Source organism: Panthera uncia, chromosome D1 (genome assembly GCF_023721935.1).
Source record: "Panthera uncia isolate 11264 chromosome D1, Puncia_PCG_1.0, whole genome shotgun sequence".
In the NCBI taxonomy this organism is placed as follows: Eukaryota; Metazoa; Chordata; class Mammalia; order Carnivora; family Felidae; genus Panthera; species Panthera uncia.
Window position 1 is genome coordinate 2798143 of NC_064808.1, and position 10502 is coordinate 2808644.

Consider the following 10502-nt stretch of genomic DNA (forward strand, 5'->3'; position numbering starts at 1 on the left):
CTAAGTAGCGTGCGTCCTATGTAGCCGTGCGTCCTAAGTAGCCGTGCATCCTATGTAGCCGTGCGTCCTAAGTAGCCGTGCGTCCTGTGTAGCCGTGCGTCCTAAGTAGCAGTGCGTCCTAAGTAGCCATGCGTCCTATGTAGCCGTGCGTCCATCCATGCCCTGTGAAGCTAGAGGGGGGGTAGACATTGCCAGGAACCCTGGTACAGGTATCTGCGGAGCCTCGGCTCTGATTCTCACCGACTCAACCCGCACCTTTAGTATCCCAGACGTAACCCAGGGGGTCAACCTGAAAAAGAGAAAATAATCTTAGGGGCCTCTGTTCAGAACAGGCACCATCCCCACTGTCAAGGAGCGTGGATAAGTGGACCTACCCACAGGGGCCGCGTGAGTCCCATAACAGGGCAGTGGCCAATGGCGGGGGAGTAGGAAGGAAGAAACCAGGGAACCTCCCGCGAACTCGCCCGAGGGTGATTGCGGGTGTGTATGAGTTACCTACTGCTGTGTAACGAATCAGCCCGGCACCCAGCAACGTACAGCAGCCGGGATTTTCTCGAGCAGTGGCTGAAGGTCAGGAAGCCGGGAGATGCCTGGTCAAGCGGCCTGGCTCCAGGTGCCTCGTGAGGCTGCAGTGAGGTGTCCGCGGGGCTGCCTCACCTCCTGGTCCTCACACACGGCTTGGAAATGGAGACAGCCCAAAACAGAGGCTGCAGCCTTTCACGGCCTCATCGGAAAGGTGGAATGCTATTGCTCTGCCACATGCTGTTGGTCACATAGACTGGTCCTGGAGCACTGTGGGGGGGGCGGGGCGCTGCACAGGGACATGAATGATGCAGGAGGCCATTCCGGAGGCTCGTGGAACCGGGTGGGGTTTCCAGGTTGAGGAAGTGCGCGCATAGGGGCACAGGTGGGGACAGAGCTGTGGGCGGGGTGGGAGACGTTGAGTTGTGCCCGGTCTAGGTGCGGCTTAAGCTGATTGTTTCCCGCATGAATCCCGCAACTTTGTCCTTGTCAGGTGCACATGCAAGTGCGGGGCTGTGTCTGTTCTGTCCCTGAGGTCACGGGGTCTGGTGACAGGGCCCGGGCCGGGGCAGTCATCCACAGAGTCGTGGTGGGGACGGTACAGAGTCCTCGCGGGGCAGGACGTGGGGCGTGTCTTACTTCCCCCCGTTCCTGCCTGTTTTCTGCCTCTGGGTTTCCTTTTCTACCTAAATCCATCAGTGCTGGTGTTTGTTGATTGCCACACAACCCGACGAGCCGGGCACCAGCGCTGAGAGTGCTCGCAAGCTGCGTCCGGCGGGACCCACGGCACCCCTGCCACGTATGTGCCTGTGAGAGTCACCCTTGAGGCGAGCTCGTGTCCGATAACCGGGGGTGGGGGACAGAACTTCTGGTGTATTCGGAGGATGAGAGAACATTAAGGGGAAAAAGCAAGACACAAACATATCCAGGCATCACTAGCTCAACTGTAGGACAGACACAGCTGGCTCGAAGGACGTAGGACGAGACGGGAGGAGCTGAGACTTGGGGGGGGAGGAGGGGGGATGGGAACGATGTTTTCCCCTTCCGTCTATATTTTAGTTTTGTGTTCTTTTTTGTTTTTCTGTTCAGATAGCGCATGACTGTTGTTTGTTTATTTATTTGAAAGAGAGAGGATGCAAGTGAAGGAGGGGCAGAGAGAGAGAGAGAGAATCCCACAAGGGGGAGAGAGAGAGAGAGAGGAGTGGAGCTCACCCAAAGCAGGGCTTGTGTTTTACTCGAAGCGGGGCTTGAGCTCTCCCGACGTGGGACTCGAACTCACGAACCGTGAGATCATGACCTGAGCCCCACAGGTGCCCTTATTTTTATATTCTATGTGTTTTCCATCCACTGTATTCTCTTATGAACAAATATTATTTTAGAAACGAGAAAAAGGAATCCAACCAGAAACAACTCCAAAGATACTTGGGCGTTTTCCAGCAAACCCCCCCACCCGTCCCCCCAGTGGTTGTCCTTGGAACCCCTGAACCAGACCCTGTAGTTCATCAGGCAGTAACCACATGGGGATCCTTTCCATCTCGGATGAGCGGCCCCGGCCCCAGTCATCAGCTCGGGAGAATCCTAAATTCTCAGGACAAATTCTTCCAGCGGACGAAGGAGCGGGAGGCTGGTGTGTTAGGTAGAGTTTAGTCGGCCCCAGGGTAGACACTTTGTAAATGCGAAGCCAGGCCTTCCCAGCACCGGGTGGTGACCACTTAGGAGCAGGGGAGGCCTGGACTCTGCCTCCTAGGATGCCGGGCGTGGGCTGAAAGCAGGAGGGGTGCAAACGGGAACCACCAGATGCAGCCTAAAATGTGCCGTGCTCTCTCCTCTCTGGCCACCTGGGCTGGGGCCCAAAGAGCGGCCATCTTTCCTGAGTAAACTTAAAAAAAAATGGGGCTCCTGGGGGGCTCCGTCGGTTGAACGTCTCACTCTTGGTTTCAGCTCAGGTCACGACCTCACGGTTCGTGAGTTCAAAGCCCTGCATCGGGCTCTGTGCTGACAGTGCAGAGCCTGCTTGGGATTCTGTTTCTCTCTCTCTCTCTCTCTCTCTCTCTCTGCCTCCCTCCCCGTATTAAGTCCAACAGGACACGTACGAGATGTACCCGGCGAAACGCATGGAGCTCTGATGAACGAAATCAAAGATCTGACCAGGTGAGGAGAGATTCACGTCCACGCCCGGGAAGACCACCGGTCAAGCTATCGGCTCTTCCCAGCTTGGTGTGCAGGTTCGAAGCAGTTACGATCCAGCTCCCGGCGCGTTATTCTGCGGACATTGGCACACTGATGCTACAACGTCCTTGGTGACTCGAAAGACGCAGGACAACCAGCTCAGTGCTGAAACAGGACCCGCCGGAAGGCCCATGTTCCTCAACTTCAAGACTGACCATAAAGCCGGCTCGTAGAGTAGAGCCCCGGTTGTGACCATCGTCCCCGGGTCTGTGTACCTGCTCCCTTCCCCCACCCGCCCTGCCTGCCGCCCTTGAGCACTCTGCCTCATGATGTCACTCCCCGGCGGGTGCCCTCGGCGGCTGCCCAACCCCCTCCCCCGCCCAGAAGATGTTCTACAATCACCAGCCCGGCCCTCCCAGGAGCCCACGGAAGGAAGAGCCCCCCACGAGCCTGGCCTCCAGGAAAGACCTCTCCTGGGAGGCTTTGGAGTCTGGAAAAGCGAGCTCTGGGCTTTGACACAGAGGTGGGCTGAGGGCTGGGGATCTGTCTGCCAAGGAGGCTCTCGGAAATCACAAGAGCCCAGGGGCTCCTGGCCTTCGGGGTCCCCTCGACGACGTGCCCCGCACCGGAGCACCAGGGCCCCAGGACGGCCCAAGGCCGACCTTGGCGGGGCGGGGGAGGCGTTGCTGGCACCTGTCCGGGGCCCTCCGCGTGGGCGTTTGTCGTAGGACCCCGGCTTGCGAGGCACAAACCCTCGTCACAAGAGTGCGGGGAGGAAAGTATAGGGAGGCTGCCCGGGAACTTTGCAAAATTGGGAAAGTGAGTGTGTTCCCCGTAGCAGAGCGCGTTGGGCCGTCCCCTCGCCCCTGATTAAGGGGAACTGGTGTTTGTGGGGGCGTTCAGCAAGAGGCCTCTGATTGGGAGACAATTTTGTGGCTTCGGCCTGTAATTTGGATTCGAGGGATTGGGCACAGTTAATGTCATAAACTTGCAAACCTCCGCCTGGGACCAGACGCCGCCCGCACAGGGGGCCATCAAAGCTGGCAGTCCAAAGGCTCTGCTCCTGGGGCCGCGGCCGGCCGGGGAGGCTGGGCCCTCTCATGGCTGGCTTTGAAAATCCAGAAAGACAAGCCATCGGTCTTGTTCACCGCCGAGATGGAAATGCACGCCGCTGTCGGCTTTTGCTTCTGTTAGATGTGGGTGTTCGAGATTATCCGCGTCCTCAACTATACACTTTTTGAGGCAGACGGGAGCCATCCTTAGCCCACCTGGGGGCCTGGCACGCTATCGGGCTTCGCACAGCTATGCTGGACCAGAGAAGGAAGGAAGGAAGGAAGGGTTAGAAGATGTGTGTTTGGCTTGAAGAACGATGGCTACGGCCCGTCCAGGTCGGGTGTTGGCCCCAAGAGATCTTCCTGATGGTCAGGGTCATCTGAATGTCACCAGGAACACAAGGGCTCTTTGTGGCTAGTGACCACATCAGTACATTTCTCCTGCTTCCTAAATCACCGAGGTTGGGCCATGGAGAAGACAGACAGACGCTAAGCGTCTGTGTGCGCGTGTGTTAAATGTCGTGGGTAAATTGGGAGGAGGGCAGCAATGGTTGGGGAGGCTGACGGAGAGACGGATGGGAGTGGGGAGAGGGAGGGGGGTGGGGGTGGGGTGGAGGAGTCAGTAGCCACCTGTGGGACCCCCTCACTGTCCCTTCAGGCTCCCCGGACCTGCATTCCCCACCGTCGTCCTCGAGAACATACATATGTTCTACGCTGGCACCTGTATGGTCTCCGATGGTCTGGTTTTATACCTGTATATCTTTGGTTCAGCTCCCCCTGCCTCCCATGTGACCAAAGTGGGGTCAATTCCCTGCTCCCCTCCATCTGGCCGGGGGAAGGGCAGGAATTTTCCAGCAGGCACCCTTACCAGGACACAGAAGGCAGACAAACCAGCAGCCCAGGAGACTCCAAGAGACGCGAATGAGTTTCTACGGTGCAACTTTCTGGTCCCGACTCAAAGTCAGATCTAATCAGGGGCCGGTCGGTTAGCTGAGCTGACACTATCGATGGGGAAGCAGGCTCCGTTTCTTCCCCTTCCTAAAGGTTAACAAAGATACGCAAACATCTAGGGCTAAGTATACCTTCCGGTGTGACTTCAGCAGGGCATGTGATTTTTGATAACATCTCTGGACCCGATGATAATGGAGTCCAAGTTGGTTTTCCCAGTTAAGCGGGGACCCTGAGCGATGGCAACCGGGGGAGTGGGGCTCCAGTGACGGACCACCACGCTCTCCTGCCCGACTCTGCACAGTGACTTCAAGAAGAAGTAGAAAGAGCCTGCTTATCTACCTGGCCAACCGGAGGGGGCTTACCCTTTTACTAACTACAGCTGAACTGGGTAAGCTTTCCTACGCTGGGGTAAATTCAGGTGGCTTCAAAGTTTGCACTCTTAGAAATAACATCCTTGTGGGGCGCCTGGGTGGCGCAGTCGGTTAAGCGTCCGACTTCAGCCAGGTCACGATCTCGCGGTCTGTGAGTTCGAGCCCCGCGTAGGGCTCTGGGCTGATGGCTCGGAGCCTGGAGCCTGTTTCCGATTCCGTGTCTCCCTCTCTCTCTGCCCTTCCCCCGTTCATGCTCTGTCTCTCTCTGTCCCCAAAATAAATAAAAAACGTTGAAAAAAAAATTAAAAAAAAAAAAAGAAATAACATCCTTGTACAAAACACGTCTCTTTTGCTCAGTCTGATTTCCAGCAGGCTCATGAGACTGCCCTGTGAGACGTTCATAAAGTTGCCGTAAAAAGATTGGGAGATCTTTTGGGAAAATCTTTTTGGGGCGCCTGGGTGACTCAGTCGGTCGGTTAAGCATCCGACTTCGGCCCAGGTCGTGCTCTCACTGCTTGTGGGTTTGAGCCTCGAGTGGGGCTTTGTGCTGACAGCTCAGAGCCCGGAGCCTGCTTCTGCTTCTGTGTCTCCCTCCCTCTCTCTCTCTCTCTCTCTCTCTCTGCACCTCTCCTACTTGGGCTTGGTGTCTCTCTCTCTCTCTCTCAAAATTAAATAAGCATTAAAAAAAATTAAAAAAAAAAGATTCTGAGATCAAATTCATTGGGTAAATCCCACCTGCTCTCGGAGATTCTCAGTGCATGTTGTGCGAAAAGGCAGTGAGAAGTCCTGCAGCACAGAGGCATGCTTGCTTGTGACCAGGACACTTTTTGTGTCACATCTGCTGACATCCTTCGTCAGGCTTCCAAAAGTCTTGCTTGGGAAACACTACCTCGGAGCATATTTTCAAAAGTCACATAAAAGAGTACAAATAGCTTGTCTTTTCTCCTCAGTGGGACGAAAAGGGCGGTCAGAGTACTCGCCGGACAGAAGCAGATTGTGGTGGACACTGTCGGTGTGTGTGGGGGCGCTGATTTCCCGCAGCTCCCTCACCCCAGGGCCCTACCACTTTGTTTCTTTTTGGCTGGATTAACAGCCCCGATCGTGACACTTCCATATTGTTCAGCATTCTTTAATTGCCGGTGAAGAAGCTTTGCATTTTTCCACATGCCTGTTTGTTATCTGAATCTTCTGGCGTAGAATTTGTATTTCCTTCTTCTTTGACCGCTTATTGAGTTGAGACTGGATATCGATCTCGTATATTTTATAGTGACGGTTCCTTCATAGACCTGGAGGGTTCACCATATTTATCTATGTTTATTCCTCACGTTCCACACCCTTGCTGTAACTCGTTTTTGCATTTTATCACTCAAAAATACGGTTATAGAAGGAGCTCATTTTTTAAATTTAATTTACATCCAAGTTAGTTAGCATCTAGTGCAACAATGATTTCAGGAGTAGATTCCTTAGTGCCCCTCCCCCATTTAGCCCCTCCCCCCCACACCCCCTCCAGTAACCCTCTGTTCTCCATATTTATGAGTCTCTTATGCTTTGTCCCCTCCCTGTTTTTATATTATTTTTGTTTCCCTTCCCTTATGTTCATCTGTTCTGTGTCTTAAAGTCCTCATGAGTGAAGTCATATATTTGTCTTTCTCTAATTTCACTTAGCATAATACCCTCCAGTTCCATCCATGTAGTTGCAAATGGCAAGATTTCATTCTTTTTGATGGCCGAGTAAGACTCCATTGTATCTATATACCACATCTTTATCCATTCATCCATCGATGGACATTTGGGCTCTTTCCATCCTTTGGCTGTTGTCGATAGTGCTGCTGTAACCATGGGGGTGCGTGTGTCCCTTCAAAACAGCACACCTGTATCCCATGGATAAATGCCTTGTAGTGTAATTGCTGGGTCGTAGGGTAGTTCTATTTTTAATTTTTTGAGGACGCTCCGTACTGTTTTCCAGAATGGCTGCATCAGCTTGCACTCCCACCAACAGTGCAAAAGAGACCCTCTCTCTCTGCATCCTCGCCAACATCTGTTGTTGCCTGAGTTGCTCATGTGAGCCATTCTGACCGGTGTGAGGTGGTATCTCATTGTGGTTTTGATTTGTATTTTCCCAATGATGAGTGATGCTGAGCATTTTTTCATGTGTCGGTCGGCCATCTGGAGGTCTTCTTTGGAGAAGTGTCTATTCATGTCTTTTGCCCATTTCTTTTATGGATTATTTTTTGGGTGATAACTTCTTTATAGATTTTGGATACTAACCCTTTATCTGTCATTTGCACTTATCTTCTCCCATTCCGTCGGTTGCCTTTTAGTTTTGCTGATTGTTTCCTTCGCTGTGCAGAAGGTTTTTGTTTTGATAAGGTCCCCATAGTTCATTTTTGCTTTTGTTTCCCTTGCCTCTGGAGATGTGTTGAGTAAGAAGTTGCTGCGGCCAAGATCAAAGAGGTTTTTGCCTGCTTTCTCCTCGAGGATTTTGATGGCTTCCTGTCTTATGTTTAGGTCTTCCATCCATTTTGAGTTTATTTTTGTGTCTGGTGTAAGAAAGTGGTCTGGGTTCATTCTTCTGCGTGTCGCTGTCCAGTTTTCCCAGCACCACTTGCTGAAGAGACCGTCTTTATTCCATCGGACATTCTTTCCTGCTTTGTCAAAGATTAGTTGGCCATACGTTTGTGGGTCCACTTCTGGGGTCTCTATTCTGTTCCATGGATCTGAGTGTCTGTTTTTGTGCCAGGCCCATACTGTCTTGATGATGACAGCTTTGTGATACGGCTTGAAGTCGGAGAAGTTCATTTTTAAAAAACATATTCAAGACCTTCCGTCTTGTCTCCAATGAAATACTTCCATTTCTTTTCTCAGAATTTGCTTCTTTTACATGGATGGGAAAAACGCTATTCTGTGTTCCTTTAAGCTTGTTAGAATAAATCTGAGAAAATAAAATATTCCCAACATACAAGTAATACATGTTCATAATGGAAAAAAAAATAAGAAAAAAAAGAGAGAGAGAGAGAGAGAGAGAACACTGGTCATATCACCGCCCAGATCCATTGGCCATAGTTTTTTGTAGCTCTTCTCAGACTTTTCTCAGGGCTTATATACGAGTGTAGAAATCTTTCGAACTTTAATTTCTTCCAGTGAGCACACCCATGTACGTGCATGTACACACATGTTTACACGTGCACGAGCACACACCTGTGCGTGCACACACCCTTCCGCCTCCCGCTGCTTCAAGGGGAATTTTGGAATTTCAAGGGCAATCGTAGATCTCACCACGAATGGATCGTATTCCTTAAAGTACCGGTGAAAAAGCTCCGGGCTTTAGTAAATCGGATGGTGTGCAGGGAAACGGGCTCGTTGGGAAGAGAAGCCCCGACTCATGGTTTTTGCTGATTGATCTCTGTGCTGTAAACTGACCCCCAACCCCAAACCCTGCCGAGTTCAAGCTCTGAATGACCTTCACGAGGGCTTGTGAATTTCCTGGATTTTCTTAGCCATCAGCTCTCACCTGTCGGCAGGGACGGGCTCATCACCGTTACTGTTTCTTCTGCTCTCTGCTTCCTGTTTCCCTCTTCTTAGGCTCTTATGGCCGTTGAATAAGCGTTTTGCGTTCCCCGCGTAAACAGATACGCAGTTATTTGATTTTTAATTGCTCTCGAAATCTCTTTTAGGTTACATGCACATTCCAGTTGCGTGATATGCCCGTAAGGCACGGTTGATACACGTTTTTTTTTACGTGCCGTCATCTTCCCGAATTGGTTTACGAGGCTCTGGTTTTAGGAAAGGGTTGAAACGGCTCAAGGAAGGGCAGGTGAGGCTCAGGTCTGCATCGGGGTGGGAACGGCAGCCAGAACCACGGGCGGCTGGACCTGGTAGGCGAGACGGGGGCTTTGTTGAGAGGGGGGCATTCTGAGAGCAGAAAGACCCTTGCCCTGTCCCCCTACGGCACCCAGGAAAGTGGCAGGCGCCCGACAGGTTGGCTCTGAAGGCCAGGCTCGGGGTTGGAGAAGGGGGTCTGGGGTGGGACTCAGGTCATCGGATCCCCGTGTCCATACTGGGCGTGGCAGGATAGAGCTCCCCGTCAAATGGCCAGCGAGGCCAGCTTGCGGGTGACCCAGATGGCCCAAAGGTCAGGAGCTTCTGTCCCATCCCAGGATTGTGTAAGCGGATCACCCCGGCTTGGCCTGTTCAGCCAGGACTTGGCCCGGGACCCCCACATTCCTGTGTGGTGCCGCCATTTTACATGTGCCCCGGCCACCTGTGTGTCCAGCCTCCTGACACTGCCCCCCACCTCCCCACCGGCAGCCTCCCCGTTGGGGCGGGTCCTCCTTCCATCCCTCCAGCTCCAGCAAAAAGTTGGCGGTCAACCTTGACCCACGTTTCCACTCACACCCACGTCTAGGCCAGCGGTGAGGCCTTTCCGCCTCACTGCCCAAGTCGGTCTAGACCCTGGCCACCCCTCACCTCTCCCCTGCTGTTTTTCTCCCCGAGACGCCACGGCCTCTGGGCCGGATCATGGCGATGTCCCCCCCCCCCCCCCATGGCTCCTCGGTGGCCGAGTCAGGCTGCGTCCCGCTGTGGGAACAAAATCACCACCCTCGCTGTCGGAGACAACAAAGCCCTCTTGCTCGTTTGTCGAGTGGGTCAGCGAGGGGCTCAGCTCCGGGCCGTCCCAGGGGCCCAGGCACGACTGTCTCAGACGAGGTGGCGGGTCACGGAGCCAGAGGGGGCACGTAGCTGACCAAGCGCGCTCTGGCTTTGAAAGTGCCCGTTCGGGAGGGGCACTGCTTTTGCAGACACTTCACTGGTCTCCAGGTGCAGTCCTGTCCTGGGCCTGGAGGGAGACAGGGCTGGAGCATTCGTGGCTGGCTCCGATCCCCCTGCAGCCTCTGCAAGCAGTTCCCCATGTCGCTCAGAGGAAAGCCAGAGTCCTCCAATGCCCCCAGGTCCCGTCCTTCTTCACCCTTCCTGCTCTCCCTGTCCTTCCCCACTGTGATTTCCTGTGGCCCAGCCTCCTGGCAGGTCTCCCAGCACATCAGACAGGCCCCTGCCTCAGGACCTTTGCACTGGCCGCTCCCCCAGCTCTCAGCACAGCTGGCTCTCTCATGGACTTGAACTCTCCAGATGTGACCTTCTCAGTGCAGCCTTCCCTGCCCAGAGCACCCCTCTGCCCAGCGTGTGCTGCCCCCTCCCCACTTCTTTTCTCTGGGATGCATTGCTTTTTGACATGCCCTGCAAGTCGCTTATTTGTGTGTGCACTTGGATGTGACCTCCACGGGGCGGGGCCCGGGTCCATCCAGGGCCACCTGGTCCCCTCCTGTATCCCAGAGCCGTGACTGGCTCCGGGGAGTCGTTCTCTGCCTGCCTGCTGGAGGGACGAATGCGCTGAGTACTGAGTACTAAGTACATCAGGGATTTTCCTAAGTGATACATT